General features: G+C 44.2%; 7 non-coding genes across 7 annotated transcripts; all 7 read right to left on the bottom strand.

Annotated features, from left to right (window-relative positions):
- Positions 1–2,671: 2,671 nt before the first annotated feature.
- On the bottom strand, positions 2,672–2,743 carry TRNAE-UUC (transfer RNA glutamic acid (anticodon UUC)). Its single transcript has one exon. It is a non-coding gene; the product is annotated as a tRNA-Glu (tRNA).
- Positions 2,744–5,630: 2,887 nt separating this feature from the next.
- On the bottom strand, positions 5,631–5,702 carry TRNAE-UUC (transfer RNA glutamic acid (anticodon UUC)). The gene has a single exon. It is a non-coding gene; the product is annotated as a tRNA-Glu (tRNA).
- A 5,847-nt stretch (positions 5,703–11,549) lies between these two features.
- On the bottom strand, positions 11,550–11,621 carry TRNAE-UUC (transfer RNA glutamic acid (anticodon UUC)). The gene has a single exon. It is a non-coding gene; the product is annotated as a tRNA-Glu (tRNA).
- A 5,845-nt stretch (positions 11,622–17,466) lies between these two features.
- Positions 17,467–17,538, bottom strand: TRNAE-UUC (transfer RNA glutamic acid (anticodon UUC)). Its single transcript has one exon. It is a non-coding gene; the product is annotated as a tRNA-Glu (tRNA).
- Positions 17,539–20,426: 2,888 nt separating this feature from the next.
- TRNAE-UUC (transfer RNA glutamic acid (anticodon UUC)) lies at positions 20,427–20,498 on the bottom strand. Its single transcript has one exon. It is a non-coding gene; the product is annotated as a tRNA-Glu (tRNA).
- A 2,887-nt stretch (positions 20,499–23,385) lies between these two features.
- Positions 23,386–23,457, bottom strand: TRNAE-UUC (transfer RNA glutamic acid (anticodon UUC)). Its single transcript has one exon. It is a non-coding gene; the product is annotated as a tRNA-Glu (tRNA).
- A 2,886-nt stretch (positions 23,458–26,343) lies between these two features.
- On the bottom strand, positions 26,344–26,415 carry TRNAE-UUC (transfer RNA glutamic acid (anticodon UUC)). The gene has a single exon. It is a non-coding gene; the product is annotated as a tRNA-Glu (tRNA).
- Positions 26,416–27,486: the final 1,071 nt, after the last annotated feature.

Raw genomic sequence — 27,486 nt, 5'->3', positions numbered from 1 at the left:
TACACAGAGCCCAGGACACGGAGGACAGCAGCAGTCCCTGCATTCACTATTACTAACCCCTCCCCTTGAGCCAGACAAAGCCACGCCCCTCCCGTAGGACACTCCTGGGTTTCCTCACCAGACTGATGGCCCCACAGACCCCTCTCCAGTTATCTTCCAGCTGCTTCCTTGACAACACTCCCCTGCACCTGTCACAGGCTCCAGGCTGCCCTCCTGGGGCTCGAGTTATACTCCTTCTCTATCTACTAACAGCACCGACTCCAGTCCTGACACTGGATTGGTTCACACAGAGAAGAAACAGTTTGGAAGTAGTCTGGGTTGTTCCCAGGTACCTGCATCTTCACAGAGTGACTGCCAGGGGGCAGCACAGCCAAAGCACTCACAGCCCACAAGACTACAAATCATCAATTGGATGTCAGCAGCCTTGACAGAGGCGCAGAGACTAGTAATTCCACAATATTTTGGGACAGCAGAGGAAGAAGCAAGTGCTGAGCTGAAGTGGTCACTGCTGTTTTGTCACAACACCAGACATATGTTCTTAAAAGCATGTAAGCACACATTCTTAGCCATTCTCGGTCGTCTTCTCCCTTTCTGACATTATACCAATTGTACACACCCGAATGGAGAAAAGTTAAAATATAAGGTCCTAGGAATATGCGCCAAAGGTAGGCAAATTAAACATTTCAAGTACAAATATTACCATATTTATTGATGTAAAATGTAAACAAGTTAGACTGAAAATATGTGTGTGTGTTTACAAAGGATGTCTAAAGTGTATGCTGTGAGGTCAGGTTGCAGTTCACTACTTGCACTTGTGCCTTTCACAAGTGTGACTACCCAGTTACACTAATGTCTGCTCTGACTTGTTATTCTGAGAGTCATGTGCTAAAGGGGGGGTTCCACCCTAGTTTGAGGGACCAGAGTACGAATGCCCCAGGGCACAGGAAGTACACAGTCCTCATTGATACAACTGTGGCCCAGTAACTTCTGACTGCCCTTTGACCCCACAGACTGGCACATATATGTCATCAGACTATAGCACCGTGGTACATATGCACACATGTGCATGTACACGTCAGCCAGTTTTTTATTCATTTATGTGCTAATACTGTTCAGCATCAGGATGTGATGTCGAAGGAGACTGGTGGAGAGCGCCGAAGTCTCTGGTATTTCAAGACAAAACTAGAGACCTTTTCACACTCATATACTGCTCCAGGCAAATCTTCCACTGCAAATGCAATTTATATGAGTCCAGCTGAAAACTGTTTATTTTTGGGTACTTGCTTTAGTCAAAGGTTACCATTTGCAACTCACAAGAAAAAAGCAAAGGGCAATTTAATACATTAACACTTTGGTAAAGTCGTTCTTTCACACCGTACATTTCCGTAAGTTCCTCTCTCCTTGTAAGTTATCCGGTGTGAAGGCCAAGTGGAGTCAGGTCCACACTGTGCATCTTACAGTTGTGTAGCCAGAGTAGAGAGGTGTCCACACAGACACAGGACGTAGACAACACCTGTGTGTAGCATCAAGTGTCCCCAGCAACGCCTATAGAATAATGTATAGATGCCCCCAAACCGCAGAAACCACGAGGGGAATAAAAAGAGGAAGAGACGGGTTATGTCAGAGATACAAATGGTTTCCTGCTCAAGACCTGCAATAAATTAAAACAAAAGTATTATTACAAACATTCCAGGTCCTACCGATATTGGAACTCAGATTGCTGGATTCAGAGTCCAGAGTGCTAATCATTACACGATGGAACCAACGTCCACGATCCTCAACCCTAGGAGTCCTGAAGCAGTGTCAGTCACCACCTACTGTCTATCGCTTGAATTCGTTCACACTGTAAATCAAACATGACAAATCCAACAGCACAACTAAAATGTGTATTTCACAAGTAATAACATAAAAACAGAAATATACTTTTGCTGATGCAGAAACAAAGAAAACGTCTCGTCTGATGCTTCGAAATCTCCATTTAGCATGGCCCCTTAACTAACCACCAAGAGTCTTTGCACGGCTGGGAACCTTTGTAAAAGAGTCAGTGGGTCACTGTGAATGCAGCAGACTTCACCCCTGTATTTCTTACAAAGAAGCAGAGTTTTATTCCAGGTACAGGAAGCATCTCTGGTGTCTGATACTACCAGTAGTGTTCAGCCTACCCTCTCTGAGAGAGCAGCAGTGAGGGTACAAAGCACACTGGTTGCAAAATGTGGACACTGCAAACAACAGCTGCAATATCACAGATGATATAAAACACATAAAGTACTCAAGTCTTATACTAGATACAACACAGCAGGGAAATCATGTCATAAAACAAATGATGAACCCACAGTATGGAAGGGGCAGGTAATAAAATGCGAATTTCCCATGGTGGGACCACAGTCAATTGCTGCCTTCTTCTCTCTGCCCCGGTCTCTTTATATAATCTGTACTTTTTGTTGTGCAGTAAAAGAAAAACAAGGAATAACCCTTCATAGTATTAATGTACAGGTCAAGGGCTGGGGAGAGAGGGCAGTAGATCTGGGGGTCAGTGTAGACCTCTGACGGCATTAGATGGAAGCAGAAGACAAAGCAAGTGACATTTATTAAGACTTTAGGTGCATTTAGGTTTATAGAAAAAAACGGAGAAAGATTAAAATGTCTGAGTAGTGAAAAAAAAAAAATGGAGTTCATATACCGGGAGTTGAACCCGGGCCACCTGGGTGAAAACCAGGAATCCTAACCGCTAGACCATATGGGAACTGTGAACTCAACATACAGCTCAGTGTATGTGAGGTGTCTCCTAGGTCACACTGCATTCCGTACAGTGAGAGTTATATTCTTCTTCTCAGTAGTACACAATCAATTGGGGTAACAGACACTTCACTTCTGACAAAAGAGAAGGAATGACCAGAAGTCATCATTTCTGACACAACCTGTCAGGTCTCATTATTTACAACCTTAGAGCTTCTACACATACACAGAGCCCAGGACACGGAGGACAGCAGCAGTCCCTGCATTCACTATTACTAACCCCTCCCCTTGAGCCAGACAAGCCACGCCCCATCCGTAGGACACTCCTGGGTTTCCTCACCAGACTGATGGCCCCACAGACCCCTCTCCAGTTATCTTCCAGCTGCTTCCTTGACAACACTCCCCTGCACCTGTCACAGGCTCCAGGCTGCCCTCCTGGGGCTCGAGTTATACTCCTTCTCTATCTACTAACAGCACCGACTCCAGTCCTGACACTGGATTGGTTCACACAGAGAAGAAACAGCTCAGAAGTAGTCTGGGTTGTTCCCAGGTACCTGCATCTTCACAGAGTGACTGCCAGGGGGCAGCACAGCCAAAGCACTCACAGCCCACAAGGCTACAAATCATCAATTGGATGTCAGCAGCCTTGTCAGAGGCGCAGAGACTAGTAATTACACAATATTTTGGGACAGCAGAGGAAGAAGCAAGTGCTGAGCTGAAGTGGTCACTGCTGTTTTGCCACAACACCAGACATATGTTCTTAAAAGCATGTAAGCGCACATTCTTAGGCATTCTCGGTCGTCTTCTCCCTTTCTGACATTATACCAATTGTATACACCCGAATGGGGAAAAGTTAAAATATAAGGTACTAGGAATATGCGCCAAAGGTAGGCAAATTAAACATTTCAAGTACAAATATTACCATATTTATTGATGTAAAATGTAAACAAGTTAGACTGAAAATATGTGTGTGTGTTTGCAAAGGATGTCTAAAGTGTATGCTGTGAGGTCAGGTTGCAGTTCACTACTTGCACTTGTGCCTTTCACAAGTGTGAGTACCCAGTTACACTAATGTCTGCTCTGACTTGTTATTCTGAGAGTCATGTGCTAAAGGGGGGCTTCCAGCCTAGTTTGAGGGACCAGAGTACGAATGCCCCAGGGCACAGGAAGTACATAGTCCTCATTGATACAACTGTGGCCCAGTAGCGTCTGACTGCCCTTTGACCCCACAGACTGGCACATATATGTCATCAGACTATAGCACCGTGGTACATATGCACACATGTGCATGTACACGTCAGCCAGTTTTGTATTCATTTATGTGCTAATACTGTTCAGCATCAGGATGTGATGTCGAAGGAGACTGGTGGAGAGAGCCGAAGTCTCTGGTATTTCAAGACAAAACTAGAGACCTTTTCACACTCATATACTGCTCCAGGCAGATCTTCCACTGCAAATGCAAGTTATATGAGTCCAGCTGAAAACTGTTTATTTTTGGGTACTTGCTTTAGTCAAAGGTTACCATTTGCAACTCACAAAAAAAAAGCAAAGGGCAATTTCATACATTAACACTTTGGTAAAGTCGTTCTTTCACACCGTACATTTCCGTAAGTTTCTCTCTCCTTGTAAGTTATCCGGTGTGAAGGCCAAGTGGAGTCAGGTCCACACTGTGCATCTTACAGTTGTGTAGCCAGAGTAGAGAGGTGTCCACACAGACACAGGACGTAGACAACACCTGTGTGTAGCATCAAGTGTCCCCAGCAACGCCTATAGAATAATGTATAGATGCCCCCAAACCGCAGAAACCACGAGGGGAATAAAAAGAGGAAGAGACGGGTTATGTCAGAGATACAAATGGTTTCCTGCTCAAGACCTGCAATAAATTAAAACAAAAGTATTATTACAAACATTCCAGGTCCTACCGATATTGGAACTCAGATTGCTGGATTCAGAGTCCAGAGTGCTAATCATTACACGATGGAACCAACGTCCACGATCCTCAACCCTAGGAGTCCTGAAGCAGTGTCAGTCACCACCTACTGTCTATCGCTTGAATTCGTTCACACTGTAAATCAAACATGACAAATCCAACAGCACAACTAAAATGTGTATTTCACAAGTAATAACATAAAAACAGAAATATACTTTTGCTGATGCAGAAACAAAGAAAACGTCTCGTCTGATGCTTCGAAATCTCCATTTAGCATGGCCTCTTAACTAACCACCAAGAGTCTTTGCACGGCTGGGAACCTTTGTAAAAGAGTCAGTGGGTCACTGTGAATGCAGCAGATCTTCACCCCTGTATTTCTTACAAAGAAGCAGAGTTTTATTCCAGGTACAGGAGGCATCTCTGGTGTCTGATACTACCGGTAGTGTTCAGCCTACCCTCTCTGAGAGAGCAGCAGTGAGGGTACAAAGCACACGGGTTGCAAAATGTGGACACTGCAAACAACAGCTGCAATATCACAGATGATATAAAACACATAAAGTACTCAAGTCTTATACTAGAAACAACACAGCAGTGAAATCATGTCATAAAACCAATGATGAACCCACAGTATGGTAGGGGCAGGTAATAAAATGCGAATTTCCCATGGTGGGACCACAGTCAATTGCTGCCTTCTTCTCTGTGCCCCGGTCTCATTATATAATCTGTACTTTTTGTTGTGCAATAAAAGAAAAACAAGGAATAACCCTTCATAGTATTAATGTACAGGTCAAGGGCTGGGGAGAGAGGGCAGTAGATCTGGGGGTCGGTGTAAACCTCTGACGGCATTAGATGGAAGCAGAAGACACAGCAAGTGACATTTATTAAGACTTTAGGTGCATTTAGGTTTATGGAAAAAAACTGAGAAAGATTAAAATGTCTGAGTAGTGAAAAAAAAAAAATGGAGTTCCCATACCTGGAGTCGAACCCGGGCCGCCTGGGTGAAAACCAGGAATCCTAACCGCTAGACCATATGGGAACTGTGAATCCATCATACAGCTCAGTGTATGTGAGGTGTCTCCCAGGTCACACTGCATTCCGTACACTGAGAGTTATATTCTTCTTCTCAGTAGTACACAATCAATTGGGGTAACAGACACTTCACTTCTGACAAAAGAGAAGGAATGACCAGAAGTCATCATTTCTGCCACAACCTGTCAGGTCTCATTATTTACAACCTTAGAGCTTCTACACATACACAGAGCCCAGGACACGGAGGACAGCAGCAGTCCCTGCATTCACTATTACTAACCCCTCCCCTTGAGCCAGACAAAGCCACGCCCCTCCCGTAGGACACTCCTGGGTTTCCTCACCAGACTGATGGCCCCACAGGCCCCTCTCCAGTTATCTTCCAGCTGCTTCCTTGACGACACTCCCCTGCACCTGTCACAGGCTCCAGGCTGCCCTCCTGGGGCTCGAGTTATACTCCTTCTCTATCTACTAACAGCACCGACTCCAGTCCTGACACTGGATTGGTTCACACAGAGAAGAAACAGCTCAGAAGTAGTCTGGGTTGTTCCCAGGTACCTGCATCTTCACAGAGTGACTGCCAGGGGGCAGCACAGCCAAAGCACTCACAGCCCACAATGCTACAAATCATCAATTGGATGTCAGCAGCCTTGTCAGAGGCGCAGAGACTAGTAATTCCACAATATTTTGGGACAGCAGAGGAAGAAGCAAGTGCTTAGCTGAAGTGGTCACTGCTGTTTTGTCACAACACCAGACATATGTTCTTAAAAGCATGTAAGCGCACATTCTTAGGCATTCTCGATCATCTTCTCCCTTTCTGACATTATACCAATTGTATACACCCGAATGGAGAAAAGTTAAAATATAAGGTACTAGGAATATGCGCCAAAGGTAGGCAAATTAAACATTTCAAGTACAAATATTACCATATTTATTGATGTAAAATGTAAACAAGTTAGACTGAAAATATGTGTGTGTGTTTACAAAGGATGTCTAAAGTGTATGCTGTGAGGTCAGGTTGCAGTTCACTACTTGCACTTGTGCCTTTCACAAGTGTGAGTACCCAGTTACACTAATGTCTGCTCTGACTTGTTATTCTGAGAGTCATGTGCTAAAGGGGGGCTTCCACCCTAGTTTGAGGGACCAGAGTACGAATGCCCCAGGGCACAGGAAGTACGCAGTCCTCATTGATACAACTGTGGCCCAGTAACTTCTGACTGCCCTTTGACCCCACAGACTGGCACATATATGTCATCAGACTATAGCACCGTGGTACATATGCACACATGTGCATGTACACGTCAGCCAGTTTTTTATTCATTTATGTGCTAATACTGTTCAGCATCAGGATGTGATGTCGAAGGAGACTGGTGGAGAGCGCCGAAGTCTCTGGTATTTCAAGACAAAACTAGAGACCTTTTCACACTCATATACTGCTCCAGGCAGATCTTCCACTGCAAATGCAAGTTATATGAGTCCAGCTGAAAACTGTTTATTTTTGGGTACTTGCTTTAGTCAAAGGTTACCATTTGCAACTCACAAAAAAAAAGCAAAGGGCAATTTCATACATTAACACTTTGGTAAAGTCGTTCTTTCACACCGTACATTTCCGTAAGTTTCTCTCTCCTTGTAAGTTATCCGGTGTGAAGGCCAAGTGGAGTCAGGTCCACACTGTGCATCTTACAGTTGTGTAGCCAGAGTAGAGAGGTGTCCACACAGACACAGGACGTAGACAACACCTGTGTGTAGCATCACGTGCCCCCAGCAACGCCTATAGAATAATGTATAGATGCCCCCAAACCGCAGAAACCACGAGGATAATGAAAAGAGGAAGAGACGGGTTATGTCAGAGATACAAATGGTTTCCTGCTCAAGACCTGCAATAAATTAAAACAAAAGTATTATTACAAACATTCCAGGTCCTACCGATATTGGAACTCAGATTGCTGGATTCAGAGTCCAGAGTGCTAATCATTATATGATGGAACCAACGTCCACGATCCTCAAACCTAGGAGTCCTGAAGCAGTGTCAGTCGCCACCTACTGTCTATCGCTTGAATTCGTTCACACTGTAAATCAAACATGACAAATCCAACAGCACAACTAAAATGTGTATTTCACAAGTAATAACATAAAAACAGAAATATACTTTTGCTGATGCAGAAACAAAGAAAACGTCTTGTCTGATGCTTCGAAATCTCCATTTAGCATGGCCCCTTAACTAACCACCAAAAGTCTTTGCACGGCTGGGAACCTTTGTAAAAGAGTCAGTGGGTCACTGTGAATGCAGCAGATCTTCACCCCTGTATTTCTTACAAAGAAGCAGAGTTTTATTCCAGGTACAGGAGGCATCTCTGGTGTCTGATACTACCGGTAGTGTTCAGCCTACCCTCTCTGAGAGAGCAACAGTGAGGGTACAAAGCACACTGGTTGCAAAATGTGGACACTGCAAACAACAGCTGCAATATCACAGATGATATAAAACACATAAAGCACTCAAGTCTTATACTAGATACAACACAGCAGGGAAATCATGTCATAAAACAAATGATGAACCCACAGTATGGACGGGGCAGGTAATAAAATGCGAATTTCCCATGGTGGGACCACAGTCGATTGCTGCCTTCTTCTCTGTGCCCCGGTCTCTTTATATCATCTGTACTTTTTGTTGTGCAATAAAAGAAAAACAAGGAATAACCCTTCATAGTATTAATGTACAGGTCAAGGGCTGGGGAGAGAGGGCAGTAGATTTGGGGGTCGGTGTAAACCTCTGACGGCATTAGATGGAAGCAGAAGACAAAGCAAGTGACATTTATTAAGCCTTTAGGTGCATTTAGGTTTATAGAAAAAAACTGAGAAAGATTAAAATGTCTGAGAACTGAAAAAAAATAAATGGAGTTCCCATATCGGGAATCGAACCCGGGCGCCTGGGTGAAAATCAGGAACCCTAACCGCTAGACCATATGGGAACTGTGAACTCATCATACAGCTCAGTGTATGTGAGGTGTCTCCTAGGTCACAGTGCATTCCTTACAGTGAGAGTTATATTCTTCTTCTCAGTAGTACACAATCAATTGGGGTAACAGACACTTCACTTCTGACAAAAGAGAAGGAATGACCAGAAGTCATCATTTCTGCCACAACCTGTCAGGTCTCATTGTTTACAACCTTAGAGCTTCTACACATACACAGAGCCCAGGACACGGAGGACAGCAGCAGTCCCTGCATTCACTATTACTAACCCCTCCCCTTGAGCCAGACAAAGCCACGCCCCTCCCGTAGGACACTCCTGGGTTTCCTCACCTGACTGATAGCCCCACAGACCCCTCTCCAGTTATCTTCCAGCTGCTTCCTTGACGACACTCCCCTGCACCTGTCACAGGCTCCAGGCTGCCCTCCTGGGGCTCGAGTTATACTCCTTCTCTATCTACTAACAGCACCGACTCCAGTCCTGACACTGGATTGGTTCACACAGAGAAGAAACAGTTTGGAAGTAGTCTGGGTTGTTCCCAGGTACCTGCATCTTCACAGAGTGACTGCCAGGGGGCAGCACAGCCAAAGCACTCACAGCCCACAAGACTACAAATCATCAATTGGATGTCAGCAGCCTTGACAGAGGCGCAGAGACTAGTAATTCCACAATATTTTGGGACAGCAGAGGAAGAAGCAAGTGCTGAGCTGAAGTGGTCACTGCTGTTTTGTCACAACACCAGACATATGTTCTTAAAAGCATGTAAGCACACATTCTTAGGCATTCTCGGTCGTCTTCTCCCTTTCTGACATTATACCAATTGTACACACCCGAATGGAGAAAAGTTAAAATATAAGGTCCTAGGAATATGCGCCAAAGGTAGGCAAATTAAACATTTCAAGTACAAATATTACCATATTTATTGATGTAAAATGTAAACAAGTTAGACTGAAAATATGTGTGTGTGTTTACAAAGGATGTCTAAAGTGTATGCTGTGAGGTCAGGTTGCAGTTCACTACTTGCACTTGTGCCTTTCACAAGTGTGACTACCCAGTTACACTAATGTCTGCTCTGACTTGTTATTCTGAGAGTCATGTGCTAAAGGGGGGGTTCCACCCTAGTTTGAGGGACCAGAGTACGAATGCCCCAGGGCACAGGAAGTACACAGTCCTCATTGATACAACTGTGGCCCAGTAACTTCTGACTGCCCTTTGACCCCACAGACTGGCACATATATGTCATCAGACTATAGCACCGTGGTACATATGCACACATGTGCATGTACACGTCAGCCAGTTTTTTATTCATTTATGTGCTAATACTGTTCAGCATCAGGATGTGATGTCGAAGGAGACTGGTGGAGAGCGCCGAAGTCTCTGGTATTTCAAGACAAAACTAGAGACCTTTTCACACTCATATACTGCTCCAGGCAAATCTTCCACTGCAAATGCAATTTATATGAGTCCAGCTGAAAACTGTTTATTTTTGGGTACTTGCTTTAGTCAAAGGTTACCATTTGCAACTCACAAGAAAAAAGCAAAGGGCAATTTAATACATTAACACTTTGGTAAAGTCGTTCTTTCACACCGTACATTTCCGTAAGTTCCTCTCTCCTTGTAAGTTATCCGGTGTGAAGGCCAAGTGGAGTCAGGTCCACACTGTGCATCTTACAGTTGTGTAGCCAGAGTAGAGAGGTGTCCACACAGACACAGGACGTAGACAACACCTGTGTGTAGCATCAAGTGTCCCCAGCAACGCCTATAGAATAATGTATAGATGCCCCCAAACCGCAGAAACCACGAGGGGAATAAAAAGAGGAAGAGACGGGTTATGTCAGAGATACAAATGGTTTCCTGCTCAAGACCTGCAATAAATTAAAACAAAAGTATTATTACAAACATTCCAGGTCCTACCGATATTGGAACTCAGATTGCTGGATTCAGAGTCCAGAGTGCTAATCATTACACGATGGAACCAACGTCCACGATCCTCAACCCTAGGAGTCCTGAAGCAGTGTCAGTCACCACCTACTGTCTATCGCTTGAATTCGTTCACACTGTAAATCAAACATGACAAATCCAACAGCACAACTAAAATGTGTATTTCACAAGTAATAACATAAAAACAGAAATATACTTTTGCTGATGCAGAAACAAAGAAAACGTCTCGTCTGATGCTTCGAAATCTCCATTTAGCATGGCCCCTTAACTAACCACCAAGAGTCTTTGCACGGCTGGGAACCTTTGTAAAAGAGTCAGTGGGTCACTGTGAATGCAGCAGATCTTCACCCCTGTATTTCTTACAAAGAAGCAGAGTTTTATTCCAGGTACAGGAAGCATCTCTGGTGTCTGATACTACCAGTAGTGTTCAGCCTACCCTCTCTGAGAGAGCAGCAGTGAGGGTACAAAGCACACTGGTTGCAAAATGTGGACACTGCAAACAACAGCTGCAATATCACAGATGATATAAAACACATAAAGTACTCAAGTCTTATACTAGATACAACACAGCAGGGAAATCATGTCATAAAACAAATGATGAACCCACAGTATGGAAGGGGCAGGTAATAAAATGCGAATTTCCCATGGTGGGACCACAGTCAATTGCTGCCTTCTTCTCTCTGCCCCGGTCTCTTTATATAATCTGTACTTTTTGTTGTGCAATAAAAGAAAAACAAGGAATAACCCTTCATAGTATTAATGTACAGGTCAAGGGCTGGGGAGAGAGGGCAGTAGATCTGGGGGTCGGTGTAGACCTCTGACGGCATTAGATGGAAGCAGAAGACAAAGCAAGTGACATTTATTAAGACTTTAGGTGCATTTAGGTTTATAGAAAAAAACGGAGAAAGATTAAAATGTCTGAGTAGTGAAAAAAAAAAAATGGAGTTCACATACCGGGAGTTGAACCCGGGCCACCTGGGTGAAAACCAGGAATCCTAACCGCTAGACCATATGGGAACTGTGAACTCATCATACAGCTCAGTGTATGTGAGGTGTCTCCTAGGTCACACTGCATTCCGTACAGTGAGAGTTATATTCTTCTTCTCAGTAGTACACAATCAATTGGGGTAACAGACACTTCACTTCTGACAAAAGAGAAGGAATGACCAGAAGTCATCATTTCTGACACAACCTGTCAGGTCTCATTATTTACAACCTTAGAGCTTCTACACATACACAGAGCCCAGGACACGGAGGACAGCAGCAGTCCCTGCATTCACTATTACTAACCCCTCCCCTTGAGCCAGACAAGCCACGCCCCATCCGTAGGACACTCCTGGGTTTCCTCACCAGACTGATGGCCCCACAGACCCCTCTCCAGTTATCTTCCAGCTGCTTCCTTGACAACACTCCCCTGCACCTGTCACAGGCTCCAGGCTGCCCTCCTGGGGCTCGAGTTATACTCCTTCTCTATCTACTAACAGCACCGACTCCAGTCCTGACACTGGATTGGTTCACACAGAGAAGAAACAGCTCAGAAGTAGTCTGGGTTGTTCCCAGGTACCTGCATCTTCACAGAGTGACTGCCAGGGGGCAGCACAGCCAAAGCACTCACAGCCCACAAGGCTACAAATCATCAATTGGATGTCAGCAGCCTTGTCAGAGGCGCAGAGACTAGTAATTACACAATATTTTGGGACAGCAGAGGAAGAAGCAAGTGCTGAGCTGAAGTGGTCACTGCTGTTTTGCCACAACACCAGACATATGTTCTTAAAAGCATGTAAGCGCACATTCTTAGGCATTCTCGGTCGTCTTCTCCCTTTCTGACATTATACCAATTGTATACACCCGAATGGGGAAAAGTTAAAATATAAGGTACTAGGAATATGCGCCAAAGGTAGGCAAATTAAACATTTCAAGTACAAATATTACCATATTTATTGATGTAAAATGTAAACAAGTTAGACTGAAAATATGTGTGTGTGTTTGCAAAGGATGTCTAAAGTGTATGCTGTGAGGTCAGGTTGCAGTTCACTACTTGCACTTGTGCCTTTCACAAGTGTGAGTACCCAGTTACACTAATGTCTGCTCTGACTTGTTATTCTGAGAGTCATGTGCTAAAGGGGGGCTTCCAGCCTAGTTTGAGGGACCAGAGTACGAATGCCCCAGGGCACAGGAAGTACATAGTCCTCATTGATACAACTGTGGCCCAGTAGCTTCTGACTGCCCTTTGACCCCACAGACTGGCACATATATGTCATCAGACTATAGCACCGTGGTACATATGCACACATGTGCATGTACACGTCAGCCAGTTTTGTATTCATTTATGTGCTAATACTGTTCAGCATCAGGATGTGATGTCGAAGGAGACTGGTGGAGAGAGCCGAAGTCTCTGATATTTCAAGACAAAACTAGAGACCTTTTCACACTCATATACTGCTCCAGGCAGATCTTCCACTGCAAATGCAAGTTATATGAGTCCAGCTGAAAACTGTTTATTTTTGGGTACTTGCTTTAGTCAAAGGTTACCATTTGCAACTCACAAAAAAAAAGCAAAGGGCAATTTCATACATTAACACTTTGGTAAAGTCGTTCTTTCACACCGTACATTTCCGTAAGTTTCTCTCTCCTTGTAAGTTATCCGGTGTGAAGGCCAAGTGGAGTCAGGTCCACACTGTGCATCTTACAGTTGTGTAGCCAGAGTAGAGAGGTGTCCACACAGACACAGGACGTAGACAACACCTGTGTGTAGCATCAAGTGTCCCCAGCAACGCCTATAGAATAATGTATAGATGCCCCCAAACCGCAGAAACCACGAGGGGAATAAAAAGAGGAAGAGACGGGTTATGTCAGAGATACAAATGGTTTCCTGCTCAAGACCTGCAATAAATTAAAACAAAAGTATTATTACAAACATTCCAGGTCCTACCGATATTGGAACTCAGATTGCTGGATTCAGAGTCCAGAGTGCTAATCATTACACGATGGAACCAACGTCCACGATCCTCAACCCTAGGAGTCCTGAAGCAGTGTCAGTCACCACCTACTGTCTATCGCTTGAATTCGTTCACACTGTAAATCAAACATGACAAATCCAACAGCACAACTAAAATGTGTATTTCACAAGTAATAACATAAAAACAGAAATATACTTTTGCTGATGCAGAAACTAAGAAAACGTCTCGTCTGATGCTTCGAAATCTCCATTTAGCATGGCCTCTTAACTAACCACCAAGAGTCTTTGCACGGCTGGGAACCTTTGTAAAAGAGTCAGTGGGTCACTGTGAATGCAGCAGATCTTCACCCCTGTATTTCTTACAAAGAAGCAGAGTTTTATTCCAGGTACAGGAGGCATCTCTGGTGTCTGATACTACCGGTAGTGTTCAGCCTACCCTCTCTGAGAGAGCAGCAGTGAGGGTACAAAGCACACGGGTTGCAAAATGTGGACACTGCAAACAACAGCTGCAATATCACAGATGATATAAAACACATAAAGTACTCAAGTCTTATACTAGAAACAACACAGCAGTGAAATCATGTCATAAAACCAATGATGAACCCACAGTATGGTAGGGGCAGGTAATAAAATGCGAATTTCCCATGGTGGGACCACAGTCAATTGCTGCCTTCTTCTCTGTGCCCCGGTCTCATTATATAATCTGTACTTTTTGTTGTGCAATAAAAGAAAAACAAGGAATAACCCTTCATAGTATTAATGTACAGGTCAAGGGCTGGGGAGAGAGGGCAGTAGATCTGGGGGTCGGTGTAAACCTCTGACGGCATTAGATGGAAGCAGAAGACACAGCAAGTGACATTTATTAAGACTTTAGGTGCATTTAGGTTTATGGAAAAAAACTGAGAAAGATTAAAATGTCTGAGTAGTGAAAAAAAAAAATGGAGTTCCCATACCTGGAGTCGAACCCGGGCCGCCTGGGTGAAAACCAGGAATCCTAACTGCTAGACCATATGGGAACTGTGAATCCATCATACAGCTCAGTGTATGTGAGGTGTCTCCCAGGTCACACTGCATTCCGTACACTGAGAGTTATATTCTTCTTCTCAGTAGTACACAATCAATTGGGGTAACAGACACTTCACTTCTGACAAAAGAGAAGGAATGACCAGAAGTCATCATTTCTGCCACAACCTGTCAGGTCTCATTATTTACAACCTTAGAGCTTCTACACATACACAGAGCCCAGGACACGGAGGACAGCAGCAGTCCCTGCATTCACTATTACTAACCCCTCCCCTTGAGCCAGACAAAGCCACGCCCCTCCCGTAGGACACTCCTGGGTTTCCTCAACAGACTAATGGCCCCACAGACTCCTCTCCAGTTATCTTCCAGCTGCTTCCTTGAAGACACTCCCCTGCACCTGTCACAGGCTCCAGGCTGCCCTCCTGGGTCTCGAGTTATACTCCTTCTCTATCTACTAACAGCACCGACTCCAGTCCTGACACTGGATTGGTTCACACAGAGAAGAAACAGCTCAGAAGTAGTCTGGGTTGTTCCCAGGTACCTGCATCTTCACAGAGTGACTGCCAGGGGGCAGCACAGCCAAAGCACTCACAGCCCACAAGGCTACAAATCATCAATTGGATGTCAGCAGCCTTGTCAGAGGCGCAGAGACTAGTAATTACACAATATTTTGGGACAGCAGAGGAAGAAGCAAGTGCTGAGCTGAAGTGGTCATTGCTGTTTTGTCACAACACCAGACATATGTTCTTAAAAGCATGTAAGCGCACATTCTTAGGCATTCTCGGTCGTCTTCTCCCTTTCTGACATTATACCAATTGTATACACCCGAATGGAGAAAAGTTAAAATATAAGGTACTAGGAATATGCGCCAAAGGTAGGCAAATTAAACATTTCAAGAACAAATATTACCATATTTATTGATGTAAAATGTAAACAAGTTAGACTGAAAATATGTGTGTGTGTTTACAAAGGATGTCTAAAGTGTACGCTGTGAGGTCAGGTTGCAGTTCACTACTTGCACTTGTGCCTTTCACAAGTGTGAGTACCCAGTTACACTAATGTCTGCTCTGACTTGTTATTCTGAGAGTCATGTGCTAAAGGGGGGCTTCCACCCTAGTTTGAGGGACCAGAGTACGAATGCCCCAGGGCACAGGAAGTACGCAGTCCTCATTGATACAACTGTGGCCCAGTAACTTCTGACTGCCCTTTGACCCCACAGACTGGCACATATATGTCATTAGACTATAGCACCGTGGTACATATGCACACATGTGCATGTACACGTCAGCCAGTTTTTTATTCATTTATGTGCTAATACTGTTCAGCATCAGGATGTGATGTTGAAGGAGACTGGTGGAGAGCGCCGAAGTCTCTGGTATTTCAAGACAAAACTAGAGACCTTTTCACACTCATATACTGCTCCAGGCAGATCTTCCACTGCAAATGCAAGTTATATGAGTCCAGCTGAAAACTGTTTATTTTTGGGTACTTGCTTTAGTCAAAGGTTACCATTTGCAACTCACAAAAAAAAAGCAAAGGGCAATTTCATACATTAACACTTTGGTAAAGTCGTTCTTTCACACCGTACATTTCCGTAAGTTTCTCTCTCCTTGTGAGTTATCCGGTGTGAAGGCCAATTGGAGTCAGGTCCACACTGTGCATCTTACAGTTGTGTAGCCAGAGTAGAGAGGTGTCCACACAGACACAGGACGTAGACAACACCTGTGTGTAGCATCAAGTGTCCCCAGCAACGCCTATAGAATAATGTATAGATGCCCCCAAACCGCAGAAACCACGGGGGAATGAAAAGAGGAAGAGACGGGTTATGTCAGAGATACAAATGGTTTCCTGCTCAAGACCTGCAATAAATTAAAACAAAAGTATTATTACAAACATTCCAGGTCCTACCGATATTGGAACTGAGATTGCGGAATTCAGAGTCCAGAGTGCTAATCATTACACGATGGAACCAACGTCCACGATCCTCAACCCTAGGAGTCCTGAAGCAGTGTCAGTCGCCACCTACTGTCTATCGCTTGAATTCGTTCACACTGTAAATCAAACATGACAAATCCAACAGCACAATTAAAATGTGTATTTCACAAGTAATAACATTAAAACAGAAATATACTTTTGCTGATGCAGAAACAAAGAAAACGTCTCGGCTGATGCTTCGAAATCTCCATTTAGCATGGCCCCTTAACTAACCACCAAGAGTCTTTGCACGGCTGGGAACCTTTGTAAAAGGGTCAGTGGGTCACTGTGAATGCAGCAGATCTTCACCCCTGTATTTCTTACAAAGAAGCAGAGTTTTATTCCAGGTACAGGAGGCATCTCTGGTGTCTGATACTACCAGTAGTGTTCAGCCTACCCTCTCTGAGAGAGCAGCAGTGAGGGTACAAAGCACACTGGTTGCAAAATGTGGACACTGCAAACAACAGCTGCAATATCACAGATGATATATAACACATAAAGTACTCAAGTCTTATACTAGATACAACACAGCACGGAAATCATGTCATAAAACAAACGATGAACCCACAGTATGGAAGGGGCAGGTAATAAAATGCGAATTTCCCATGGTGGGACCACAGTCAATTGCTGCCTTCTTCTCTGTGCCCCGGTCTCTTTATATAATCTGTACTTTTTGTTGTGCAATAAAAGAAAAACAAGGAATAACCCTTCATAGTATTAATGTACAGGTCAAGGGCTGGGGAGAGAGGGCAGTAGATCTGGGGGTCGGTGTAAACCTCTGACGGCATTAGATGGAAGCAGAAGACAAAGCAAGTGACATTTATTAAGACTTTAGGTGCATTTAGGTTTATAGAAAAAAACTGAGAAAGATTAAAATGTCTGAGTAGTGAAAAAAAATAAATGGAGTTCCCATACCGGGAGTCTAACCCGGGCCGCCTGGGTGAAAACCAGGAATCCTAACCGCTAGACCATATGGGAACTGTGAACTCATCATACAGCTCAGTGTATGTGAGGTGTCTCCTAGGTCACACTGCATTCCGTACACTGAGAGTTATATTCTTCTTCTCAGTAGTACACAATCAATTGGGGTAACAGACACTTCACTTCTGACAAAAGAGAAGGAATGACCAGAAGTCATCATTTCTGCCACAACCTGTCAGGTCTCATTATTTACAACCTTAGAGCTTCTACACATACACAGAGCCCAGGACACGGAGGACAGCAGCAGTCCCTGCATTCACTATTACTAACCCCTCCCCTTGAGCCAGACAAAGCCACGCCCCTCCCGTAGGACACTCCTGGGTTTCCTCACCAGACTGATGGCCCCACAGACCCCTCTCCAGTTATCTTCCAGCTGCTTCCTTGACGACACTCCCCTGCACCTGTCACAGGCTCCAGGCTGCCCTCCTGGGGCTCGAGTTATACTCCTTCTCTATCTACTAACAGCACCGACTCCAGTCCTGACACTGGATTGGTTCTCACAGAGAAGAAACAGCTCAGAAGTAGTCTGGGTTGTTCCCAGGTACCTGCATCTTCACAGAGTGACTGCCAGGGGGCAGCACAGCCAAAGCACTCACAGCCCACAAGGCTACAAATCATCAATTGGATGTCAGCAGCCTTGTCAGAGGTGCAGAGACTAGTAATTCCACAATATTTTGGGACAGCAGAGGAAGAAGCAAGTGCTGAGCTGAAGTGGTCACTGCTGTTTTGTCACAACACCAGACATATGTTCTTAAAAGCATGTAAGCGCACATTCTTAGGCATTCTCGGTCGTCTTCTCCCTTTCTGACATTATACCAATTGTATACACCCGAATGGAGAAAAGTTAAAATATAAGGTACTAGGAATATGCGCCAAAGGTAGGCAAATTAAACATTTCAAGTACAAATATTACCATATTTATTGATGTAAAATGTAAACAAGTTAGACTGAAAATATGTGTGTGTGTTTACAAAGGATGTCTAAAGTGTATGCTGTGAGGTCAGGTTGCAGTTCACTACTTGCACTTGTGCCTTTCACAAGTGTGAGTACCCAGTTACACTAATGTCTGCTCTGACTTGTTATTCTGAGAGTCATGTGCTAAAGGGGGGCTTCCACCCTAGTTTGAGGGACCAGAGTACGAATGCCCCAGGGCACAGGAAGTACGCAGTCCTCATTGATACAACTGTGGCCCAGTAACTTCTGACTGCCCTTTGACCCCACAGACTGGCACATATATGTCATCAGACTATAGCACCGTGGTACATATGCACACATGTGCATGTACACGTCAGCCAGTTTTTTATTCATTTATGTGCTAATACTGTTCAGCATCAGGATGTGATGTCGAAGGAGACTGGTGGAGAGCGCCGAAGTCTCTGGTATTTCAAGACAAAACTAGAGACCTTTTCACACTCATATACTGCTCCAGGCAGATCTTCCACTGCAAATGCAAGTTATATGAGTCCAGCTGAAAACTGTTTATTTTTGGGTACTTGCTTTAGTCAAAGGTTACCATTTGCAACTCACAAAAAAAAAGCAAAGGGCAATTTCATACATTAACACTTTGGTAAAGTCGTTCTTTCACACCGTACATTTCCGTAAGTTTCTCTCTCCTTGTGAGTTATCCGGTGTGAAGGCCAAGTGGAGTCAGGTCCACACTGTGCATCTTACAGTTGTGTAGCCAGAGTAGAAAGGTGTCCACACAGACACAGGACGTAGACAACACCTGTGTGTAGCATCAAGTGTCCCCAGCAACGCCTATAGAATAATGTATAGATGCCCCCAAACCGCAGAAACCACGAGGGGAATGAAAAGAGGAAGAGACGGGTTATGTCAGAGATACAAATGGTTTCCTGCTCAAGACCTGCAATAAATTAAAACAAAAGTATTATTACAAACATTCCAGGTCCTACCGATATTGGAACTGAGATTGCTGGATTCAGAGTCCAGAGTGCTAATCATTACACGATGGAACCAACGTCCACGATCCTCAACCCTAGGAGTCCTGAAGCAGTGTCAGTCGCCACCTACTGTCTATCGCTTGAATTCGTTCACACTGTAAATCAAACATGACAAATCCAACAGCACAACTAAAATGTGTATTTCACAAGTAATAACATAAAAACAGAAATATACTTTTGCTGATGCAGAAACAAAGAAAACGTCTCGTCTGATGCTTCGAAATCTCCATTTAGCATGGCCTCTTAACTAACCACCAAGAGTCTTTGCACGGCTGGGAACCTTTGTAAAAGAGTCAGTGGGTCACTGTGAATGCAGCAGATCTTCACCCCTGTATTTCTTAAAAAGAAGCAGAGTTTTATTCCAGGTACAGGAGGCATCTCTGGTGTCTGATACTACCGGTAGTGTTCAGCCTACCCTCTCTGAGAGAGCAGCAGTGAGGGTACAAAGCACACTGGTTGCAAAATGTGGACACTGCAAACAACAGCTGCAATATCACAGATGATATAAAACACATAAAGTACTCAAGTCTTATACTAGATACAACACAGCAGGGAAATCATGTCATAAAACAAATGATGAACCCACAGTATGGAAGGGGCAGGTAATAAAATGCGAATTTCCCATGGTGGGACCACAGTCAATTGCTGCCTTCTTCTCTGTGCCCCGGTCTCTTTATATAATCTGTACTTTTTGTTGTGCAATAAAAGAAAAACAAGGAATAACCCTTCATAGTATTAATGTACAGGTCAAGGGCTGGGGAGAGAGGGCAGTAGATCTGGGGGTCGGTGTAAACCTCTGACGGCATTAGATGGAAGCAGAAGACAAAGCAAGTGACATTTATTAAGACTTTAGGTGCATTTAGGTTTATAGAAAAAAAGTGAGAAAGATTGAAATGTCTGAGAAGTGAAAAAAAATAAATGGAGTTCCCATACCGGGAGTCGAACCCGGGCTGCCTGGGTGAAAACCTGGAATCCTAACCGCTAGACCATATGGGAACTGTGAACTCATCATACAGCTTAGTGTATGTGAGGTGTCTCCTAGGTCACACTGCATTCCGTACACTGAGAGTTATATTTTTCTTCTCAGTAGTACACAATCAATTGGGGTAACAGACACTTCACTTCTGACAAAAGAGAAGGAATGACCAGAAGTCATCATTTCTGCCACAACCTGTCAGGTCTCATTATTTACAACCTTAGAGCTTCTACACATACACAGAGCCCAGGACACGGAGGACAGCAGCAGTCCCTGCATTCACTATTACTAACCCCTCCCCTTGAGCCAGACAAAGCCACGCCCCTCCCGTAGGACACTCCTGGGTTTCCTCACCAGACTGATGGCCCCACAGACCCCTCTCCAGTTATCTTCCAGCTGCTTCCTTGACGACACTCCCCTGCACCTGTCACAGGCTCCAGGCTGCCCTCCTGGGGCTCGAGTTATACTCCTTCTCTATCTACTAACAGCACCGACTCCAGTCCTGACACTGGATTGGTTCACACAGAGAAGAAACAGCTCAGAAGTAGTCTGGGTTGTTCCCAGGTACCTGCATCTTCACAGAGTGACTGCCAGGGGGCAGCACAGCCAAAGCACTCACAGCCCACAAGGCTACAAATCATCAATTGGATGTCAGCAGCCTTGTCAGAGGTGCAGAGACTAGTAATTACACAATATTTTGGGACAGCAGAGGAAGAAGCAAGTGCTGAGCTGAAGTGGTCACTGCTGTTTTGTCACAACACCAGACATATGTTCTTAAAAGCATGTAAGCACAAATTCTTAGGCATTCTCGGTCGTCTTCTCCCTTTCTGACATTATACCAATTGTATACACCCGAATGGAGAAAAGTTAAAATATAAGGTACTAGGAATATGCGCCAAAGGTAGGCAAATTAAACATTTCAAGTACAAATATTACCATATTTATTGATGTAAAATGTAAACAAGTTAGACTGAAAATATGTGTGTGTGTTTACAAAGGATGTCTAAAGTGTATGCTGTGAGGTCAGGTTGCAGTTCACTACTTGCACTTGTGCCTTTCACAAGTGTGAGTACCCAGTTACACTAATGTCTGCTCTGACTTGTTATTCTGAGAGTCATGTGCTAAAGGGGGGCTTCCACCCTAGTTTGAGGGACCAGAGTACGAATGCCCCAGGGCACAGGAAGTACGCAGTCCTCATTGATAAAACTGTGGCCCAGTAACTTCTGACTGCCCTTTGACCCCACAGATTGGCACATATATGTCATCAGACTATAGCACCGTGGTACATATGCACACATGTGCATGTACACGTCAGCCAGTTTTTTATTCATTTATGTGCTAATACTGTTCAGCATCAGGATGTGATGTCGAAGGAGACTGGTGGAGAGCGCCGAAGTCTCTGGTATTTCAAGACAAAACTAGAGACCTTTTCATACTCATATACTGCTACAGTCAGATCTTCCACTGCAAATGCAAGTTATATGAGTCCAGCTGAAAACTGTTTATTTTTGGGTACTTGCTTTAGTCAAAGGTTACCATTTGCAACTCACAAAAAAAAAGCAAAGGGCAATTTCATACATTAACACTTTGGTAAAGTCGTTCTTTCACACCGTACATTTCCGTAAGTTTCTCTCTCCTTGTGAGTTATCCGGTGTGAAGGCCAAGTGGAGTCAGGTCCACACTGTGCATCTTACAGTTGTGTAGCCAGAGTAGAGAGGTGTCCACACAGACACAGGCCGTAGACAACACCTGTGTGTAGCATCAAGTGTCCCCAGCAACGCCTATAGAATAATGTATAGATGCCCCCAAACCGCAGAAACCACGGGGGAATGAAAAGAGGAAGAGACGGGTTATGTCAGAGATACAAATGGTTTCCTGCTCAAGACCTGCAATAAATTAAAACAAAAGTATTATTACAAACATTCCAGGTCCTACCGATATTGGAACTCAGATTGCTGGATTCAGAGTCCAGAGTGCTAATCATTACACGATGGAACCAACGTCCACGATCCTCAACCCTAGGAGTCCTGAAGCAGTGTCAGTCGACACCTACTGTCTATCGCTTGAATTCGTTCACACTGTAAATCAAACATGACAAATCCAACAGCACAACTAAAATGTGTATTTCACAAGTAATAACATAAAAACAGAAATATACTTTTGCTGATGCAGAAACAAAGAAAACGTCTCGGCTGATGCTTCGAAATCTCCATTTAGCATGGCCCCTTAACTAACCACCAAGAGTCTTTGCACGGCTGGGAACCTTTGTAAAAGGGTCAGTGGGTCACTGTGAATGCAGCAGATCTTCACCCCTGTATTTCTTACAAAGAAGCAGAGTTTTATTCCAGGTACAGGAGGCATCTCTGGTGTCTGATACTACCGGTAGTGTTCAGCCTACCCTCTCTGAGAGAGCAGCAGTGAGGGTACAAAGCACACTGGTTGCAAAATGTGGACACTGCAAACAACAGCTGCAATATCACAGATGATATAAAACACATAAAGTACTCAAGTCTTATACTAGATACAACACATCACGGAAATCATGTCATAAAACAAATGATGAACCCACAGTATGGAAGGGGCAGGTAATAAAATGCGAATTTCCCATGGTGGGACCACAGTCAATTGCTGCCTTCTTCTCTGTGCCCCGGTCTCTTTATATAATCTGTACTTTTTGTTGTGCAATAAAAGAAAAACAAGGAATAACCCTTCATAGTATTAATGTACAGGTCAAGGGCTGGGGAGAGAGGGCAGTAGATCTGGGGGTCGTTGTAAACCTCTGACGGCATTAGATGGAAGCAGAAGACAAAGCAAGTGACATTTATTAAGACTTTAGGTGCATTTAGGTTTATAGAAAAAAACTGAGAAAGATTAAAATGTCTGAGTAGTGAAAAAAAATAAATGGAGTTCCTATACCGGGAGTCGAACCCAGGCCACCTAGGTGAAAACCAGGAATCCTAACCGCTAGACCATATGGGAACTGTGAACTCATCATACAGCTCAGTGTATGTGAGGTGTCTCCTAGGTCACACTGCATTCCGTACACTGAGAGTTATATTCTTCTTCTCAGTAGTACACAATCAATTGGGGTAACAGACACTTCACTTCTGACAAAAGAGAAGGAATGACCAGAAGTCATCATTTCTGCCACAACCTGTCAGGTCTCATTATTTACAACCTTAGAGCTTCTACACATACACAGAGCCCAGGACACGGAGGACAGCAGCAGTCCCTGCATTCACTATTACTAACCCCTCCCCTTGAGCCAGACAAAGCCACGCCCCTCCCGTAGGACACTCCTGGGTTTCCTCACCAGACTGATGGCCCCACAGACCCCTCTCCAGTTATCTTCCAGCTGCTTCCTTGACGACACTCCCCTGCACCTGTCACAGGCTCCAGGCTGCCCTCCTGGGGCTCGAGTTATACTCCTTCTCTATCTACTAACAGCACCGACTCCAGTCCTGACACTGGATTGGTTCACACAGAGAAGAAACAGCTCAGAAGTAGTCTGGGTTGTTCCCAGGTACCTGCATCTTCACAGAGTGACTGCCAGGGGGCAGCACAGCCAAAGCACTCACAGCCACAAGGCTACAAATCATCAATTGGATGTCAGCAGCCTTGTCAGAGGCGCAGAGACTAGTAATTCCACAATATTTTGGGACAGCAGAGGAAGAAGCAAGTGCTGAGCTGAAGTGGTCACTGCTGTTTTGTCACAACACCAGACATATGTTCTTAAAAGCATGTAAGCGCACATTCTTAGGCATTCTCGGTCGTCTTCTCCCTTTCTGACATTATACCAATTGTATACACCCGAATGGAGAAAAGTTAAAATATAAGGTACTAGGAATATGCGCCAAAGGTAGGCAAATTAAACATTTCAAGTACAAATATTAACATATTTATTGATGTAAAATGTAAACAAGTTAGACTGAAAATATGTGTGTGTGTTTACAAAGGATGTCTAAAGTGTATGCTGTGAGGTCAGGTTGCAGTTCACTACTTGCACTTGTGCCTTTCACAAGTGTGAGTACCCAGTTACACTAATGTCTGCTCTGACTTGTTATTCTGAGAGTCATGTGCTAAAGGGGGGCTTCCACCCTAGTTTGAGGGACCAGAGTACGAATGCCCCAGGGCACAGGAAGTATGCAGTCCTCATTGATACAACTGTGGCCCAGTAACTTCTGACTGCCCTTTGACCCCACAGACTGGCACATATATGTCATCAGACTATAGCACCGTGGTACATATGCACACATGTGCATGTACACGTCAGCCAGTTTTTTATTCATTTATGTGCTAATACTGTTCAGCATCAGGATGTGATGTCGAAGGAGACTGGTGGAGAGCGCCGAAGTCTCTGGTATTTCAAGACAAAACTAGAGACCTTTTCACACTCATATACTGCTCCAGGCAGATCTTCCACTGCAAATGCAAGTTATATGAGTCCAGCTGAAAACTGTTTATTTTTGGGTACTTGCTTTAGTCAAAGGTTACCATTTGCAACTCACAAAAAAAAAGCAAAGGGCAATTTCATACATTAACACTTTGGTAAAGTCGTTCTTTCACACCGTACATTTCCGTAAGTTTCTCTCTCCTTGTGAGTTATCCGGTGTGAAGGCCAAGTGGAGTCAGGTCCACACTGTGCATCTTACAGTTGTGTAGCCAGAGTAGAGAGGTGTCCACACAGACACAGGACATAGACAACACCTGTGTGTAGCATCAAGTGTCCCCAGCAACGCCTATAGAATAATGTATAGATGCCCCCAAACCGCAGAAACCACGGGGGAATGAAAAGAGGAAGAGACGGGTTATGTCAGAGATACAAATGGTTTCCTGCTCAAGACCTGCAATAAATTAAAACAAAAGTATTATTACAAACATTCCAGGTCCTACCGATATTGGAACTCAGATTGCTGGATTCAGAGTCCAGAGTGCTAATCATTACACGATGGAACCAACGTCCACGATCCTCAACCCTAGGAGTCCTGAAGCAGTGTCAGTCGACACCTACTGTCTATCGCTTGAATTCGTTCACACTGTAAATCAAACATGACAAATCCAACAGCACAACTAAAATGTGTATTTCACAAGTAATAACATAAAAACAGAAATATACTTTTGCTGATGCAGAAACAAAGAAAACGTCTCGGCTGATGCTTCGAAATCTCCATTTAGCATGGCCCCTTAACTAACCACCAAGAGTCTTTGCACGGCTGGGAACCTTTGTAAAAGGGTCAGTGGGTCACTGTGAATGCAGCAGATCTTCACCCCTGTATTTCTTACAAAGAAGCAGAGTTTTATTCCAGGTACAGGAGGCATCTCTGGTGTCTGATACTACCGGTAGTGTTCAGCCTACCCTCTCTGAGAGAGCAGCAGTGAGGGTACAAAGCACACTGGTTGCAAAATGTGGACACTGCAAACAACAGCTGCAATATCACAGATGATATAAAACACATAAAGTACTCAAGTCTTATACTAGATACAACACATCACGGAAATCATGTCATAAAACAAATGATGAACCCACAGTATGGAAGGGGCAGGTAATAAAATGCGAATTTCCCATGGTGGGACCACAGTCAATTGCTGCCTTCTTCTCTGTGCCCCGGTCTCTTTATATAATCTGTACTTTTTGTTGTGCAATAAAAGAAAAACAAGGAATAACCCTTCATAGTATTAATGTACAGGTCAAGGGCTGGGGAGAGAGGGCAGTAGATCTGGGGGTCGTTGTAAACCTCTGACGGCATTAGATGGAAGCAGAAGACAAAGCAAGTGACATTTATTAAGACTTTAGGTGCATTTAGGTTTATAGAAAAAAACTGAGAAAGATTAAAATGTCTGAGTAGTGAAAAAAAATAAATGGAGTTCCCATACCGGGAGTCGAACCCGGGCCACCTAGGTGAAAACCAGGAATCCTAACCGCTAGACCATATGGGAACTGTGAACTCATCATACAGCTCAGTGTATGTGAGGTGTCTCCTAGGTCACACTGCATTCCGTACACTGAGAGTTATATTCTTCTTCTCAGTAGTACACAATCAATTGGGGTAACAGACACTTCACTTCTGACAAAAGAGAAGGAATGACCAGAAGTCATCATTTCTGCCACAACCTGTCAGGTCTCATTATTTACAACCTTAGAGCTTCTACACATACACAGAGCCCAGGACACGGAGGACAGCAGCAGTCCCTGCATTCACTATTACTAACCCCTCCCCTTGAGACAGACAAAGCCACGCCCCTCCCGTAGGACACTCCTGGGTTTCCTCACCAGACTGATGGCCCCACAGACCCCTCTCCAGTTATCTTCCAGCTGCTTCCTTGATGACACTCTCCTGCACCTGTCACAGTCTCCAGGCTGCCCATCTGGGGCTCGAGTTATACTCCTTCTCTATCTACTAACAGCACCGACTCCAGTCCTGACACTGGATTGGTTCACACAGAGAAGAAACAGCTCAGAAGTAGTCTGGGTTGTTCCCAGGTACCTGCATCTTCACAGAGTGACTGCCAGGGGGCAGCACAGCCAAAGCACTCACAGCCCACAAGGCTACAAATCATCAATTGGATGTCAGCAGCCTTGTCAGAGGCGCAGAGACTAGTAATTACACAATATTTTAGGACAGCACAGGAAGAACAAGTGCTGAGCTGAAGTGGTCACTGCTGTTTTGTCACAACACCAGACATATGTTCTTAAAAGCATGTAAGCGCACATTCTTAGGCATTCTCGGTCGTCTTCTCCCTTTCTGACATTATACCAATTGTATACACCCGAATGGAGAAAAGTTAAAATATAAGGTACTAGGAATATGCGCCAAAGGTAGGCAAATTAAACATTTCAAGTACAAATATTACCATATTTATTGATGTAAAATGTAAACAAGTTAGACTGAAAATATGTGTGTGTGTTTACAAAGGATGTCTAAAGTGTATGCTGTGAGGTCAGGTTGCAGTTCACTACTTGCACTTGTGCCTTTCACAAGTGTGAGTACCCAGTTACACTAATGTCTG

Source organism: Pleurodeles waltl, unplaced genomic scaffold, assembly GCF_031143425.1.
Source record: "Pleurodeles waltl isolate 20211129_DDA unplaced genomic scaffold, aPleWal1.hap1.20221129 scaffold_39, whole genome shotgun sequence".
Lineage (NCBI taxonomy): Eukaryota > Metazoa > Chordata > Amphibia > Caudata > Salamandridae > Pleurodeles > Pleurodeles waltl.
The sequence above is the reverse complement of the archived record's forward strand: the minus strand, read 5'-3'. Positions and strand labels throughout refer to the sequence as shown.